The sequence below is a fragment of the Caretta caretta genome, chromosome 3 (assembly GCF_965140235.1).
Source record: "Caretta caretta isolate rCarCar2 chromosome 3, rCarCar1.hap1, whole genome shotgun sequence".
NCBI classification, from domain to species: Eukaryota; Metazoa; Chordata; order Testudines; family Cheloniidae; genus Caretta; species Caretta caretta.
In genome coordinates, this window is record NC_134208.1 from 130,574,577 (window position 1) to 130,593,071 (window position 18,495).

The following is an 18,495-nucleotide window of genomic DNA, read 5'->3' on the forward strand; positions in this document are numbered from 1 at the left end:
TCATTTAAAGTCAATTAATTTTGTTTCAATTATATGTAATATAAAAGTTGAATTTAAATTAATCAAAATGATAATGTTGAAACAAAACATTTTACCTTATCAGAATGAAACAAGAAAGATAAAATAAAACTTATTCCCATCAAAAATGTTGTCGGAATCGACATGATCCTGTGAAACGTTTAGATTTCAATCAAACTGTATTTTTGAGTGGAAAACTTTCAACCAGCTCTAGGCAGGCTATGGAGTGATAATATTTAAGCTGAAATGAAGAAATGTTTGGATGATCTCAGAGTCAGTCAGGAGACCTTGCCTGAGACTACGAAGCTGTCTTTAGTAATGAGACGGAACATCAGCAAAAGATGGGGCACTCAGGCAGTCCCTGCACAGTACAAATGAGTGCTGTTGTCCAGTCAGAGGGGAAAGTATTCTGCATCCCTTCTTTAGCAAAAAGAAAAGGAGTACTTGTGGCACCTTAGAGACCAACCAATTTATTTGAGCATAAGCTTTCGTGAGCTACAGCTCACTTCATCAGATGCTCACGAAAGCTCATGCTCAAATAAATTGGTTAGTCTCTAAGGCGCCACAAGTACTCCTTTTGTTTTTGCGAATACAGACTAACATGGCTGTTACTCTGAAACCTTCTTTAGCAAGTACCCAAACAGTAATGGGAGAGGAAGGGCAGGTATTCCTCATGCTATCCCAGCCTCCTGTTAGCCAAGAGAAAGCTAAAAGAACACGGGTCAGGTGAACAAGGTCACCTGAAGAAGAGCTCTGTGTAAGCTTGAAAGCTTGTCTCTTTCACAAATAGAAATTGGTTCAATAAAAGATATTACCTCCCCATCTTGTCTCTCTAAGGATCAGGTGAGTAATTTGAGATGGAGGGCAGAAATAAACAGCTCAGTAGGACACAGAGAAGGACTCCTCTATAGACAAGTAAAATTCAAAAAACAATTTGTGTAACCTGACCCATATAAATCATTGATTTACCAATAAGTACATGAGCACCTTGCTTCCTTCAGGCCCAAATGGACATTTCATTTGGCACAAAAGAGATTCTGTTGGCTGCAAATGAAGAAGGAAAATGATCATTCTCTCAGGAACGGAGCTGGCTGGAAGACGACATTTCATTTCACAGCAACTTTCAAGCTTTCAAAATTTGTTTTCATTCCTTGGAACAAAACCACAATCATTCAAATGTTTTCAGTAAATGGAATTGTGTCAAAGCATCTATTTTCATATTAAAAAATTGAGATTTTTTTATTCGTAACCCACACCCTCACTAATCAGAACTGAGCAGAGAGCCCTGAACCAAAAAGAACCTTCACAATGAAGATTTTGTCAAAATCAGTATGTCTCAGTGAAACATTTCAGCTTTGACAAAATGGCATATTTAAGTGAAATTTCATTTCCGCTCCAGTCAGCAGTGTTTGTCTGTGTGTTAAATGAAATAGACCTACTATTCAGAAATTAATCACCCTTGTAGAACATTACTACCATGACCCATGCATCTGAGTGATCACTTGCATTTAGACAGTGGGAGGGAAGGGCTGTGAATATGTTTTAGTAGTGGAAATAGACCACTTCACTAGCTTTTCACAGCTCTACCCAACAACCAGTAAAACAGGCAGATCAGCTGCTGATAAAATATTCAGAGAATTTATTCTCTGCTTTGGATTTTCTAAAATGCTCCATCATGACCAGGGTAGGGAATCTGAGAATCAACTGCTCAAGAGAATTTGTCCAAGATTTTTAAAAATGGGTGCCAAAAGTAAGGGTCTTAAGTCCAAGTACTAAGTATTCAGGAACTCTCATTGACTTTAGGGTGAGAACTTTGTCTTCAATGCTTTTGAAAATCTGGCTACTGATTTATATTCCTAAATATTAATTTAGTAACCTAATTTTTAGATACCCATTTTTTAACATCTTGGCCTTTGTGAATATAGTGAGATGCAAAGTTCTGTACTAATCCCTACCATCTGCAAGGAAACCCAGCTGAAAGATTCAGCAGACCACGATCAGCTATGTTATGAACACTGACTGAGGAACAAAAGTCAAATTGAAGAAGCTATTTAAACCACGTAGTGCATGCTTACAACTGCACCAATCAGAAAACCAATAGTCTCCAGTTTTCCTGCTGCATAGGCCATCTTCAAATTCACGCACAGATAACCTTTTTTTCACTTTGTACAGAACAACCAGGGTAATTAGTCCAGCTGACTACACAGACCAATGGAAAGAAGAGCTAAAAGAACCTATGAAATTGCTGTGGAAAATTGCTAGGTGTAAGTAAATACTTGAAGTAATTACCTAACTCTTAGTGGTTGCGTTGCAACTGATAATTTAGCTGGAATACCAACCCAAAGGGACAAAGCTTAAGCACAGGGACAAGGACAAGAAAGTACTAGGACCATGGAATCCAGTATAGAGATCAGATGAAGGCCCCTGTACCTGGATATAGACACAGCCTTTAGGAGATTGTCCTATAAATCAATTACAGTTGCCATCAGAGAGCAGAACTGCCTAGCACACAGGTTAATAACAGTTCCAATGCCCAGGAGATGAACTACAAATACCACCCCCGTCTGGATCCAGCAATCGCAGTGAGTGAAATGAGCAAGGGATGTATTCACCTGTGGCTATGTAGATTATCAGTCATGATGCTCCCAAACGGGAACAGCAGCTATAGGACATCTACCACCAGTGACTTGCACCTCCACATATGAGATTTTGTCTGCCAATGGAGAATACAAACAGCACTGAAAACAAGTTGCCTTGAGTATTTAAAAATAAGTGGATAAAGTGCCTGAGATATTTAACTTTGAAAAGAGGCTATGGCAACAGTAAAGAGTAACTAAGGCAAAGATAAAAACCCCAGGTCAGTATAGTTGCTCAGCCAAACTGTCTCTCCTAGTCCTGTGTTTAATGTATTTATTATTAATTATTTTTATTTATTTATCTGTTTGTTTGTATTGTAGTAGCATCTAGAGGCCCCAGGCTGGGATCAGGGTCCCATTGTGCTAGATGTTGTTCACACACATTTTGTTGCCCTTCAATTTAAGGAACACTGGAAATTCCACTTTGCACTTAGGTTGTCAACCATTCAAGGTATTCACATTTGCTGTCCCATACTCTGGCTTCTGGGACTCCCTGGCTTTGTCAATGATGTGCTGTTAATACCTTATGAAAGGTCTCAACCTGTGAGAATCTCCTTGTTCTAGAGGTGCATGTGCTTGCAGGTGGGGAGAGGGGAGAAGTAGTGATTGTTTTCCCATTGGAACACAAGAACATAAGAATGGCCATACTAGGTCAGACCAAAGGTCCATCTAACCTAATCTTCTGACAGGGGCCAATGTCAGGTGCCCCAAAGGGAATGAACAGAACAAGTAATCATCAAGTGATCCATTCCCTGTCACTCATTCCCAGTTTTTGGTTATGCCTTCTCATAACCACAATCAAGGGGAGGAGGTGACAAACCTATATGAAGCCCCTTGCTGGAAATGTGTACACTTTGGTCCTGAAAAATATACTGATATATTGGTAGTGCAGCACTGTGGCCAGTTTATGTAATCTGAAAAAGGGGGTTGGAATGAAGACCCTGGAGGGAGGGATTGACAAGACATATTATATCCCTGGGAATTTTTTGAAAATATCTGGCATTCAGTGCAATCTTGCCCATTTGATAGGCAAAACAGGGTTCTTCTTGTAACTCATCTGATGCTCAGATGATTTCATATTATTTGGGAGGCTGGCTGAACATCATCAGAACTAGATGATCCCAACTTTCCCTTGAGCTGGGGGGCAGATTTTTTTTTATTAACTGTTTACTTAGGAAGTTTTAACAAGTTTACAAATCCTTGCCCTGTAAATATCAGAAACAAAACAATCATTACAACAGTTACCTTTTGTTTAAAGAGATATTATACAGGATTATAGTTATCAGATCTTTCTATTTCACAGGCCATTACCATATTATAGAATAAGCATCATTACAACACCTATGTCATTTCTAGTGATTTTATTAAATTCAGGGAAATCTCGATATCCACATTTAACAGACCAGGCATGTCTTTCAAATGTTATTATTTTAAAAAATTGGACAGGTGTGCTGAGTTTGTGGTGGGTTAATGTACTTTGAGTATTGAATAAAAGGTAACCAAATATCTATCTATCCGTCCTCTGTCTATTTTGCTGGGTAAGTAATTGGTGTGTCAATTTTTCCATAACCACAACATCCCATATTTTTCTGAACCATTCCTCTATGGTTGGGCTGTTTTCCTTTTTCTAAAGAGTGGCTACCAATAGCCAAGCAGCTACTAGCAGATGAGAGATTGATTCTTCATCTCCTTTTGTGTGACCATTTCCACTAGGAAACAGTGGGAGGATTACCAAAGGATGATTTGGTAATAAATATCCAACCATTTGTGATATTTGGTTACGGACCGCATTCCAATACCCTCTAACATCCACCAGATGTGCATAAAATCTCCTCTTTCACCACAATTTCACCAACATTTACTGGGGGGCAGAATTTTAACAAGGGACTCCTGGGAGCCCCTTGCATCAAACCAGTGCATGTTCTGTACCTGAAATGAGCCTCCTCACCCATCTTTGCACATAGACTCAGGAATAGGGTGACCAGATGTCCCGATTTTATAGAGACAGTCCCGATATTCAGGGTTTTTTCTTATATAGGCGCCTATTACCTCCCACCCCCGTCCCGATTTTTCACATTTGCTATCTGGTTACCCTACTTAGTAAGCAGAGGCGGTCTAGACTTTTGATTCCCATAACTTGTTTCTCCCCTGATAACTGTGTATGTGTTTCAGCTTAGGAATGGTTATTATTGATCCGCAGTGTCCCTCTCTGACTAATTCTTCAGGAAAGCAAAGATCCTGACCATTTGATATTATTAAAGGCTGCATGGCACTTTTCACAACTGTCAAGGTGTTAGCTCTGGTGTCATAGTCAAATTTCAACTTCAGGTCATTAGAATTTACTCCCCTATATTCCCACAGCAGTTTAAATCCCTCCTTCACTTCCTGTTCTAACCTGTTGAGTAATATTGCTATTGAATTGCTACCCTGTGTCATTCTGGACAGAGATGGCCACATCTCAATGGTGAGTGTAGCATATACAGATTGACTGTCAGTTTATGGGCCAAATCCTGCAGTGGGTATGCAGGCCATAACTCCCCTTGAGTTCAATGGGAGTTTTGCCTAAGAAGACTTGAGTAAGAACTGCAGAATTTGGCCCGAGGGCCTCGATCCTGGAACTGGATCCATGCAGTGGATGCTTGTGCCGGTACAGAACTTTATTGACTTTAGTTTGCCTCCATGTGGGTGAAAGTGTCTGTCTGTGTAGAGCCATATCCAGAATTGGGGTTTGAGTTTGTAAGTCTTTCTTGGTAAAAGGGGCTATATAGTGGACCCTTTTAAAGGATTCCATTTATTATCATCATCCTGTTCTGTCTGCAAAAATGACTATGTGTGTCACTACTGGATACAACTTTAATAGGCTAGTAACAACACCAGTGATTATTAATGACCAATAAATCAATTTTTACAATTCTTTCTTTTGTTTTGAGAGATGTCAGTAAAAGTCCCAAAAGACACTGGAGACAGAGAAACTTCTGAGGATTCCTAGGCATCAAGCCCATAAGATTTTAATATGCTGAAGAAGAATCTTACACACTTGGGAATTTGTCTCTTATGAAGCTACCTTGTAAATGTCATTGCAAATGGAACAAGAGTTCAAAAAAGCCAACCGGTCAGCACTGTCTGTCTGTGTCTAGTTTTTTGGTTAATAACATACTCTAGATGCAGATTTATTATTTACCTAGTGAAAGGCTCATATAATAAGAATGCAGAAAACATACACAAGAGAGCTATTTGAAACGCACAGAGGTCACGTGGCAGAGTTTAGTATCATAATAGTATTACTTCTTCCTACCATACATCTCAAATTATCTTGGGGAACATCAAAAATATCTGCCTAAATGAGGGTTGGGTAATTAAAGAAGTTACTAAGTAAAGTTGTTATTATGAGTCATGACAGAGGACACAACTGAGATTTAGGTAAGAAAAAGTTTCCAGTGAAAAGTGATGGTCTGAATGAAAATTTAAATAATTTGATTGGGAAATTTCTTTTTGTTCTTAAAAATCACTGTCATATATTAACCATATGAGAAAGGGAAAGCAATCCAAACTGGTGTTTTTACTAACACATTTTATTAGTTTGGTTAGCAACTTTTTGAAAAGTGTATTTTTACAGTTGTATTACCATTTTGCCATAAGATGTTACATCATGTAGGATATTTATTAAGCTTAATAAGTGTCGTATATGATGTAACATCTTATGGCACAATACAGCTGACATGATTTATGGACACTATCATACAAAAGGTGATAGAGACTGTGGATATATGTAAATGAATTTGGGGATAATAAGGTCCCTGCATTAAAGAGCTGGGGATCTCAGGGCATGTCTACACTTACCTCCAGAGCGATCAATCCAGTGGGGGTCGATTTATCATGTCTAGTGAAGACGTGATAAATCGACCGCCGAGCGCTCTGCTGTCAACTCCGGTACTCACTGGAGCTAGAAGCGTAGACAGAGTCAATAGGGGAGTGTCAGCAGTCGACCTACCACAGTGTAGACACGGCGGTAAGTAGCTCTAAGTACATTGACTTCAGCTGTGCTATTTTCGTAGCTGAAGTTGCGTAACTTAGACATACTAAGCTCTCCCCCCGCCCCCCTCCAGTGTAGACCAGGCCTAAAAAGATGAGCAACAAACAGAGTGTGTGAGAGAGAAGGCACGTATCTCTGAGAAAGGGGCAGGGCATAGCATATACCCCTTGCCTTGGCATGTTTCATTAGCTAACTTAGGCCAAGTCTACACTACCAGTTACTTCAGTATAACTTACGTCACTCAGGACTGTGAATAAGCCACCCCCTGAGTGATGTAAGTTACACTGACCTAAGCACCAGTGTGGATAGCACTATGTCTCGCGGAGGTGGATTTATTATGCCAATGGGGGCACTCTAGTGGCACAGCTACATCAGTGTAGCTGTGCCGATGTAGCACTTCTAATGTAGACTAGCCCCTAGGCAGGAAGCCACTTAGCATGCTGGCTTTTGTGAATCCCATTGTGAGATACCTATCTCTCTCCATTCATTGTGTAGAGAGCCTAAATTCCTAACCCAGACTTTGTGAATTCCAATGATTCTTTAGGCACCTAAAAGTTGAGCGTGGTGAGAATCAGTGTTGACACAGTTAAGTTTCTTTGTGAATCTATCCTTTGGTCTTTTTCAGTATATCAGCCCACTCCCAAATCCCAAAATCAAATGGAGCCTGAAACCCCCAAATGCACTGAAAACATCTCACAATGCCAACACAAAGAAGCAAGCAGTCCAGCACTGCCTTTCCGTGAAAAACCAATCAAATAAAACAGAGCTGTTACTGACTCCCTTCTTCTCTAATCTTTTAGCAGTGTGAGATCCGATGAAGTGAGCTGTAGCTCACGAAAGCTTATGCTCAAATAAATTGGTTAGTCTCTAAGGTGCCACAAGTACTCCTTTTCTTTTTCCTTGGGGCAGTAGCTCAGATTGCAATGAGCCAATCATTTAATTACAGCCCCAGACTCTGGAGAACGTGGACTCAACTATCACAGGGCTGCTTTTCAAGAAGGCATCTGTGCTTAGCATATGGCAACTATTTATTATAGCTGTTGCACTGCGAAACAACAATTCCCATGATAATTATTTCTCGTATAGCAAGATGCTTCAATCTCTGTTTCCCACAACATTCTGCTTGTCTGGTATTTCTGTGCCAATGTCACCACAGTCCTAGCAGACAGTTGTCTACATTTTGTCATTACCGAGGGTAAACAGACATGACTTGTGTCGGGGGAGGGGAGCTGCTAATTTAGCCTGTCTTTAATACTGAACCGTGAAAGGAGTATTGAATAATTTGTGGGCAATATTTACAACTCTCCCTCCCCCTGCAATCCTTTTCTTCAAACACACATTGTTTCAGAGCATTAATGCCTATTATTTGCCAAAATGTGTTACAGACCATCCTCTGTTTTGCTGGAGAGAACGTTTCATTCTTGTTATTTTAGCAATTAATTTTGCATTGATTTTTCCAAAAGGAAGAATCTGTGTATTTATTTACAGAATGATACTGACCTCCTTTGGAAAGTGCTTTGAGACCTATGGTTGAAAAGCACTATATAAGAGCTAGGTATTATCTATATCTATAGATTTCCCCCACCCCACCCCACCCCACCCCGCATATATATTGATATAGATAGCAATCAAGGATTCTAGCAATAGTTTTGTATCGTAAAATGAAGCCTTAAAATACCCATATGTAGTTTCACACAGATTGAGAAATGTAAGGGCTGCCAGACCTTTGATAAAGAAAACCTGAATAGTAAGAATATTACTAAAGACAAAACAAATGAAGAACCAAATAAGAAAAAATCAACCCACTCCCAATGCAGCTTCCCATTCTACTGCAGGAAAGCCTGTAAAATGAAATTAGCTCTGGCAGGACATCCACTTTACCCTGTTTTATTTGAGTGATGCTCAGTTGCTTGGTTTCAAATTTTAGAGAATATTTTGGATCTATTTTCTTTACCATAATTGTGTTTACAACCATGAAAAGGCTAGATTCTCAGCTGATGTAAATCAGTGTAGCTCCATTGACTTCAGTGGAAAAACTTTGGTTTACACCAGCAGGGGATGAGGCTCACAATGTCAAATGGTGTATTTTCCCAAGCCATTCCCATGAGAGCCTGTGTACTCTTCTTTCTGGCCACCTTTAATATAATACGTGGAGGCAGGTGACATCTGAAAGTGAAAAAGAAAACCATCCCATAAAGAGTGATGCTTAGAGCAGGATGTAAAGATTACACTCTTTGATTCAACAAGTCAAAGCTTCTCCTGAAAAGCCATAGGAATTAAAAATTAATACGATTTAATCTAAATGCAGCAACCAAAGCTGAAATAGGGAAGGTGTTAACCTTTTACCATGGTCAGTATCGTCACTGAGGCTGTGCTACTAAAAATGTACTTAGGCAAAAGCAAGAATTTCTCTTACTGAGCCCCTCTTGCAGCTCACTCTGTATGCACTAAGTGGGTTTTAACTTTCCAAGGCAGAGGGGAAAATCTACTACTCTTTGAAAAAATTGATTCATTTTGAAATATAGGGCCAGATCCTCAACTGGTGTAAATTGGGAGAGCTCCCAGTGGAACTTTGCTGATTTATACCAGTTGAGGATCTGACTCTTATGGGCTTTTGTTTAGCACATTTGTTTGTACATCTCTAAACACACAGAGCACCATAGTAAATGTAAGCTAGACTGATCTTCGCTTTCTAGCTAATATTGTGCTAATTTAATACTGCATATGGGCCAAATTCAGCCCTGGAGCAAGCAGGCACAACTCCCATTGACTTCATGAAAGCAACACCTCCTTTACTCCATGGCTGAATTTGGTCCCATATTTGCACTTAAAAGTTGAGTTTCATAATATTGCTTTTATATTTGACTTTATGCAAACAGTTTCCAGTTGAATCAGTAGTAAAACTGCTCCTTAAGGCAGATGAATATGTAATTAGTAGAAATAATGGAGCAGTAGTCAGTCAGCTGCAAAGCTGATGTTTCATCTAAATGTGTGTGAGGCACTTTATTTAGCTGGCATTTTGCTAAAGTCTATTAAATTAAATTATGAGAAGTGTTTTGAGGCTTTCACACAGAATGAAAGCTTTTTATTCCTTATTTACATATGAGAATGTATATGCATGAAAGATTTTCAACCCATGAATTAACTCCAGAGGAAAACAAACCACCAGATAGACACAAAACCTGGGTTTGTGTTTGTGTTTATGTTTTTTGAAAGCAAAGAAACAAAATTTTCTGATTAATTTATTCAAAGAACTTAATTGATGTATCACAACACAGTGGTATAATTTACATGGCATTAGATGATGGAAGTGCTGAGTTTTTCACACTGACAGGCAGCCAGCTGAGAGAGCGTCAAACAAGTCAACCCTGCTGGTCATTTTTGTGAAGCAGAAACGTGCTGTTATTTAAATCTCACCCCATACTGTTATTTTTAATAGTATAAGTAAACATGAAGCAGTGTTTGAATAGAATATAATGTTTCATTATGTATTATATCTTGATCTAGAGAGAGATAAATATCTCCAAATCCTGTCATCAATCACAAAACTCCCATTGGCTTTTGCAAAACAACTGCTCGATGGGGCAAATTGTTACTAATCAGAAACTGGTTTTGTTTTTAAATGCATTTCACTTCTGGGGGGCAAGTGTGGAAAGAAGCACTTGATCCCAAGATCAAAAATCCTAACTGAATAAGTAGTGCCTGGTGCTCTATGTATGAACAGTGTCACTAGTGGACATTCTATGTGGATGTTTTCAGCCTGAGCCCAGTTGGCCAGCAAGGTTTTTGAACAGGACAGTGTGATTTATAAGTTCTTAGGGCTATGTGTTACGTTGTCCATTCACAACAAGCAAAACAAGCACATTCAACCTGGATATGTGACTTTTACTTTAGATTAAGGAAAACAACAAAACCAAAAATGAATGAATGTAAAATCTCCATGAAAGAGAAAGCAGAATGTGCCTTTCACCCTGGAAGAGCCTCCATCCTGAGTCCTCTCACAGCCCTGCCCTCTACCAGATAGGTACAAAGACTTCTTATGTACCTAGAAAGCAAGAGTCACACTGCTGATTCTGGAGGTTATAATATTGGTTCTCCAAGCAAAACCAACAGAGGCAAGCTGAAGGATTTTAAAAGTGTCGACTGGAATTTCCCCTAGCAATACTATGTAAGTACAGTGAAACCCATTTATAATTAACTCAGGTATAGTGGAACTCCATTTATCAATGATTCTCAAACTTTTGTACTGGTGACTCCTTTCACATAGCAAGCCTCCGAGTGCGATCCCCCCCCATACATTAAAACCACTTTTTTATATATTGAACACCATTATAAATGCTGGAGGCAAAGCGGGGTTTGGGGTGGAGGCTTGACAGCTCGTGACCACCCATGTAGTAACCTCACAACCCCCTGAGGGGTCCCAACCCCCAGTCTGAGATCCCCGATTTCACTGCATTTCAATGTGCAAATTGTAATTCCAGTTATAGTGAAACTCTGCTTCACCCCTCACTTTCCCCAACCACCCACAAAGCTAGTCTTACAAAGATTGAACAGGGCATGGGAGAACTACCTCCGAGTGGATTCTTCCCCCAATTCAAACCCATAGGAGAGCTCATGCTTACAGGACTAGCTTCACCTCAGTCCCCTTTCTGGCCTCTCTGAGTGCATTCATCTGATATCAGGCCTCAAGCCTTTGCAAGGCAGAATTCTGTAGTTCTCCCACTCCTAGGCTGAGCTCTGGGCTACAACACCCTGTATATCAACTGTGCTTATCCAAGAGGTCAAAATGGGTTCAACCTCTGTGGTCCTTTCCTTCAGCAGTCTGTGACCAGGGATCAGACAGCCTTCTTAAACCAAAGTATTGGTTATTTTGCAGTAGGAACAAAGCTTTGATAGAAAAAGGGATTTTAAAACAACAGTCTACATACATGTCTATATTACCTAAAGGCATTTTACCCTGACGATAATCTGTCTACTTCAGCCCAGCCAGTGGATGCCTGCCTTTTAGTCTGATTCCCCTGAACAACTCCATCTCTCTTGACAGAAAGTCCGTTTGATCTTCTGTTTCCCAGGCCTTTTCCTTTCCTGGCATTTTCTCTTAACAACCCTCAAGTGGTTGCCAAGAAGTGTCTTATTTTGAGTCATTCTTTTTCCTTCCTGCTTGCTTTTCCATACAGCCCCCAATTAAACTAAGTCAGCATATTCATATAGTAAACATCCCTATAACCAGGTGAACATACAGTATTCATGAATTAGTATAGAGCATATCCAGTTGCATCACAAGCTCCATAAATCCTCCACAGCAGCTGTTAGAGCACTCAGCTGGAATCGGGACCATAATCTCTGCATACTTCCTATGCAAAGGTTTGTAGGTACGTGATCCTTCAAGCTGTAGATACAGTGGCCACATACCCTTAACCCTACCATCTCTGGGGCATTGACACAGAGCAATGTTCTGACCCACAAAGGAGTTGTGAAGTCACACCTTCCCTCCAACAGCAGATCCACCAGGTTCCACAGCCTGGAAACCTATACTGATGGGTAAATTTTACCTACTGTGAAGTTGCTCTTTGAGGGAAAAAAACTCCATCATGTATAAGAGTATTCCTTTGCTTGTTAGCATAAAAACACAACTGTTAGAGATGGAAAAGGTGTTAGATTATATGGTCTCTCTCCCTACAAATATAAAGTACCTTATCATAGACTCTTATAAAGATTCATTCTTCTTTCTTCAACAAATCTTCTTTGTTCTTAAAAGAACAAGAATTACAGATAGATAGTGGGAATTCCCTTAGCCAAGTTTTGTATTTTTAGTTCATTTTAGAAAACCACAGACTCTGAAATGGACACGGGGTTATGTGAATGTTCTTTTTAAGTATTTATTTTTTTAACAAGAAGTAATCAAATAAAGCATTGTCTGGCTAGCAGACTTTTTACTTTATGTCCAGCATTCCTGGAACTTGGTTGGATTTTGATGAAGAACCTTATTTCGTGTGCTCCATTAGACGCAACTACTTAATACAAAATGGCAAAGTAGAGTCTGGTTTTGTGCTCGAGAATTGAATTGGGCTCCATTTGATTCTTGGTTGGCATCAATTCCTTTGCAGTGTTGCCAAAGATGCTCGTGAAATCTGGTTATGTCTGGTATATGTGAGGCAAGCAGATTTTCATTTTTACAATTATATATTAAAAATTTAGTTGATTGGGTAGTAGACCATTTAGTGCACTGCCCTCATGTTAGCATTTCCCAGTCCCACCTGGGTAACGATCTGATTTTGACCTTTTTCCAATGTTGACTTCTTTTTTAGGATGATGATGATTATTTCAAGCTAAAATGAAACAGATGCCTCTCACTAAATGTCTGAGAATCCTCTATCCTATTGTAAATGATCATAAACATGGCTAAACATGCTACTGTAACAGAGAAAACAGATGCAGTGATAATTATCCCAGTGCCTTGCATATCAAACACTAACCAGTGGTGCTGAAAAAAAGGGGATGAAATGCAGACTAAGTAGGATTGGCTGTACCAGTTCAGACCACTGGATAATGGAGTCTGATGTTATCCCTTCAGCCATGGCCCATGCTTTGTGCTTCAGAGGAAGTAAAGAAGCCTTCTTAAGAGTGTTGCAAGTAGGATGCATTCCTGAGGCCCAGTTATCCCATCAGTTTTACACATGTGACTCTTGCTGACTGTAGTGAAACTTGAATGCAAGTAACTAATGGGATAAGCTGTGCCCTGAATGGTTTTTTTAATCAGCTACCTGAGTTACTTGGACAATTATGCTCCCATTGAAATCAATAGCAAAACAACTACTGACCTCTGATTCTGTAGTCCAGCTTGGATTCTCAGCACATTCATTAGGTCCCCTGTTTCTCAGGAGTTTGTGCAGAATTGTGACCATTATAATTGGCTCCACTCTGTTACTATCATGGAACATAAGCTACTCCCCATGCACGCACAAGCCCAGTAGCTGATGTTCCAAGACCCTCATGAGCTGTATCAGGTAGGGTAGAGTGACTGGTATGCGCAAGATCTTAGACCAGAGTCGGGGATGAATCCTTTGGCCAAAATCACTCAGCTGTTTCTGACTGCTCCTGTTTTTCCCTTGTGTAACTCTGCAGATGATTCAATTTCAAAAATGCAATTTGGCCAGATAATAAACCCTTAATATGGTCTAATCTCTTCTGCTGTTTTACTTTAATTCATTTAAAAAGGGTCGAGATGCTGAAGTTAAAAATCGTCTACTGGGCGTACACAGAATGTTATCCAGCAAACTTTTTTGGAGGGAAGAGAGGGTGCACCTGAGCCCTGAGAGATTGGTTATTGCCCCCAATAACTTTCCACCTTTGGAATGCCCTCTCTTGTGCCAGCCATTCCTCTCACTGAGGAAGGCTGTAAGCTGTACCCACTGCATCACACAAACACTACTCCTGACTTGGCCAGAGGGTTTCCTTATGGAGTTGTGGTAAATGCTTCGCTGATGGGCTAGGCAGCCTGCTGTAAAATCAAGGCAGTGGATATTCACATGCAGGAATAAAAAAAGCAGGCACATGTTCGTTTTGAAAATTAAAAGGTAGGTATAACATTCCACATATACCCACATATTTCCCCTTCCCCTGGCCTCCCCACAACAGCCCTAGGCACATTTATGCTACTTAGAGTTTTATAGTATAGTTTTGTGCAGAGACGACAACCCTACCCACCAATATTGGGGGAGGGAGCAGAGTGAGGGCAGCGGCTTCAGCAGATGTTTCAGAACATGCTCAGTACAAGCCAAGTGCATTCTCTCCCTCCTCCCAGCATTGCTTCTGGTTTTGTGGTTAAGGCACTGAATTGGCGTTCAGAAAATCTGGGCTCAACTCCCAGTTCTGCTACAAGCTTCCTGTGTGACCTTGGGCAAGTCACTTATGTCCTCATCCTCAAAGTTATTTAGGTGCCTACCTCCAATTGAAATCAATGTGCCTCCATCCCCCCATCTGTAAAACAGAGATCCTAAGCCTTCCTTCTCCCACCTTTGTCTGTCTTGTCTACTTAGACTGTAACCTGTATGAGGATGGGACTGTCTGTCTTTCTGTGTGTTTGTACAGCACCTGGCACAATGGGGCTCTGATCTCAGTGGTGGCCTCTCAGCACTACCGTAATACAAATAGTAGAAGTAATAGGGTAACTTATAGAGCTGCAGTTCTACGAGCAAAATTTTAGTCACTCATCAGCCTGTTTGTCTCCTTTGTCTTCCCAAAATGCTGAGCATTTATACTGCAATAGGTAGGCAGTTAATTGAAATCAGGTTTCCTTACTACAGAAGACAACTTGCCTCTTACACAAATTGATTCTTCATGAAATGTTTTCTCTTCAGTTGGATCAGAAACATACACATGAGGTGCACTCAGGGATTTGAGGTGCTAAAGTGTAAGCATCTTAGAGGAGATGGTCAGACAAAATTGGTTCACTAAACCATGATAACAATACATGGCTTATCATCATTATAAACTCTGGAAGATAGCCAATAACTAGTGTTTGACTAAAACCTAAGTACAGGAGTAACTGGGTGAAATTCTCTGACCTGTGATATAGAGGAGGTCAGATTAGATGATCTAATGGTCTCTTCTGGCCTTATGAGTCTTTGAATCTAATGCTGCTCTTATTATATTCAGCTGTTGTCTGCTTAGGACTACTAGGCTGTGGAACAGTCTTCCAAGGGCAGAGGTGAAGTCCTGTCTTTTGCATCATTTTAAAATTAGACTGGACAAAACATTTGGAAATATTCTCCAGGCAACAATTTACCCTGACAGGGAGATTAATCCAACAGGTCTTTTATCTCTCTAATTTCTGTTAGCTGTATGATGCCATTCGGGGGAGGGGGGAAGGATCCTGCCAAGAAGCATATTTGTGCAGAAATAACTGCACAGCAGGCCATGTGAAAAGCAATGCCATATCCACAAGAGGGCATGATGAAAAGAACAAGATGGCAGAACCCCAAATCTGCACAGATCCTGTCAGAACAGATACCTAGAGGTGTATAAGGTGCTGTGACTCTTGTGCCTACCACAGGAGAAGGGAACCAGTTCTGAACATGGTGTAACCCATGATGAGCCCTACGCAGCCAGACCAGATCTAGATAGTCCATATGTAGTCCCAAAGTGCATTGGTGGACCAATGATGTGCACTGCACAGTGAGATATCAATTTATTGCTCCTCAGGGCGATCATATTTTCCTTCTCTTTTCTGGAGGTATGTGGTTTAACTGGAAGCACTCTTGACTCCTCCCACGTTTGAAAACCATGCCTCCTGATGAGGAACAAAATAGTCTCCCTGATGATCACCATAAGAATAAGATGATCACCATCCGATGAAGTGAGCTGTAGCTCACGAAAGCTCATGCTCAAATAAATTGGTTAGTCTCTAAGGTGCCACAAGTCCTCCTTTTCTTTTTGCGAATACAGACTAACATGGCTGTTACTCTGAAACCCACCATAAAAAATGTTGCCCCCAGAAAATTCAAAAATTAGAAACCATGTGTGATAGGGTGTATAAACCCCACACTGGCAGTGACAGGGTTAAGGAGAGTCAGAGAGCCCAATTAGCTCAATCTGTGGTACCTGGAGGGGAGACAGGTAATTATGAATTAGACCCAGCTGGGGAGAACTAGGCTTGGTGGTTTCTATAAAAGAAGGACTGCCAGGCCAGCAGGGAAGGACTGAGAGTGGAGTTCTGTAGTAGGAATCTTAGACCCTAGGAATAGCCTTGTAGAGAGAGATTAGCAGCTGTGAAGAGGCCCTTCTAGCCTAGGGGTTCCTAAACTTGGTTTGCGGCTTGTTCAGGGTAAGCCCCTGGCGGGCTGTGAGATGCTTTGTTTACCTAAGCATCCACAGGTACAGCCGCTTGCAGCTCCTAATGGCCACGGTTTGCCATTCCCAGCCAATGGGAGCTGTGCTCAGGTTGCGTAGCTCTGTAGAGAAGTGGTGAGGCTTTAAGTGTCCTGGTAGGAGGTCTGAGTCATGAGCAGTAACAGGCCACTGAGTGTCTGCTGACAGAGACAGAAAGGCTATTATGCTACACACAGCCATGAGGGGGCACATCAGCCAGTGACTGAACCTTCTAGAAGACCCTGGTGTTTATGGCATGTGCCACATACATCCATGTCCATTATAGTGCTAAACTTCTCTTGCCATAGACACTAGAGATGAGGGGAAATTTGTTTGGCTGTCTAGCAAATCTCACAGCCAATAAAGGAATGTTCTTTACAATTTATTGCAATGAACCTGCTGGCTTCTTGCTAGGTGCTCTGTTAATACCAAGTACAACATTGAGCCCTGAGAGGGCTCCATAATCCCTCCAGCACAGGAAAGGAGAGCACTGCTTGAGGTTAGAGGGTCCTTGCTCAAGAGGGGAGGGAGTCCTAGGTTGGAGGTAGCAGTCTGGGAGCTAGTTGTAGGACAAGAAGTAATGGGCTTAAGCTGTAGCAAGGGCAGTTTAGGTTGGACATTAGGAAAAACTTCCCGTCAGTACTGGAATAAATTGCCTAGGGAGGTTATGGAATCTTCATCACTGGGGATTTTTAAGAGCAGGTTGGACAAACCCTGTCAGGGATGGTCTAGATAATACTTAGCCCTGCCAGGAGTGCAGGGGACTGTACTAGATGACCTCTTGAGGTCCCCTCCAGTCCTATGATTCTATGGAGAAGTAGGTGGCCGGGCAGCTGGGTGTACCCCAGCACTTTGGGAGCTGAGCTGGGAAGCAGCTTGTTGTTGGCACGGGCACTTGGGTGTACCCCAGCACTCACAGCAACTCCCGGCTGGGGTTTGGTTAAAATATTTTGCTGTGCTTTGCCCAGTTGTGAATAGGCTAGATCCCCTTCTAAATGACATAAGAAATTACCCTTACCAGTTGTGAGCCAAGCAGTCTGATGATAATGTTGTTAAAACAGTAGTTCTCAAACTTTTGTACTGGTGACCTCTTTCACACTGCAAGCTTCTGAGTGTAACCCCCCTTATGAATTAAAAACACTTTTTTTATATTTAGCACTATTATAAATGCTGGAGGCAAAGTGGGGTTTGGGGTGGAGGCTGACAGCTTGTGACACGCCCCCATGTAATAACCTCACAATCCCCTGAGGGGTCCCAACCCCCAGTTTGAGAACCCCTGTGTTAAAATGTCATATTTTTTTCATCATGGGGTGAGGGGGGGACTGGACCACTTTGAAACATAGTAATGAGAGAGAGAGAGAGCACTTCACATTAAGAGTCACCTGTTCATATCCAGCCCTGGAGAGCTATTACAATCATTTGTGTGTGGTTCATTCTCCACCCCCCAGTAGTTTATGTGAAAGGGATTAGTTAGTTTTCCCATTGGACAGAGGTCCATATCCCCAAACCCACCACCACAACTGAAATTAATCAGCAGTCTCTATAGCTGCCTCAGCATAGAAGCCAATGACTGAATGAACTGCAGAAACCATTTCTCTCATGCCCCTCTGGCAGCTGCCTGGAAAGCTTGTATAGCCCAACACTGTGGTGTTGTCTTTGTTTTCCCCTTGGTGTAACAGCCATGGAGGCTTTTGCAGCCTTGAAGGGGCAACCAGTCATAGCTGCAGAGTGGCCTTGGGTGGACCTCGACCCTGGCACAACTAACACAGACCACCAGGGGACAGGGTATGAGCCTAAGAAACTTCTCTGCATTCTTCTACACGGCAGTAACAGCAGCAGGGTTGGTTCAGCAGTAATTGCCTTCCTAGTCTTTTATTATCATTTGACACTAATTAATACACCATGTGCTCTTTTAAGAGCACAAGATAAGCACATGCA

At 41.2% G+C, this 18,495-nt stretch overlaps 1 protein-coding gene across 3 annotated transcripts in view; it reads left to right on the plus strand.

Annotated features, from left to right (window-relative positions):
• FAM120B (family with sequence similarity 120 member B) overlaps window positions 1-18,495 on the plus strand; it is a 192,729-nt gene that overhangs the window by 128,570 nt on the left and 45,664 nt on the right. The gene's annotated exons all lie outside the window — the stretch shown is intronic.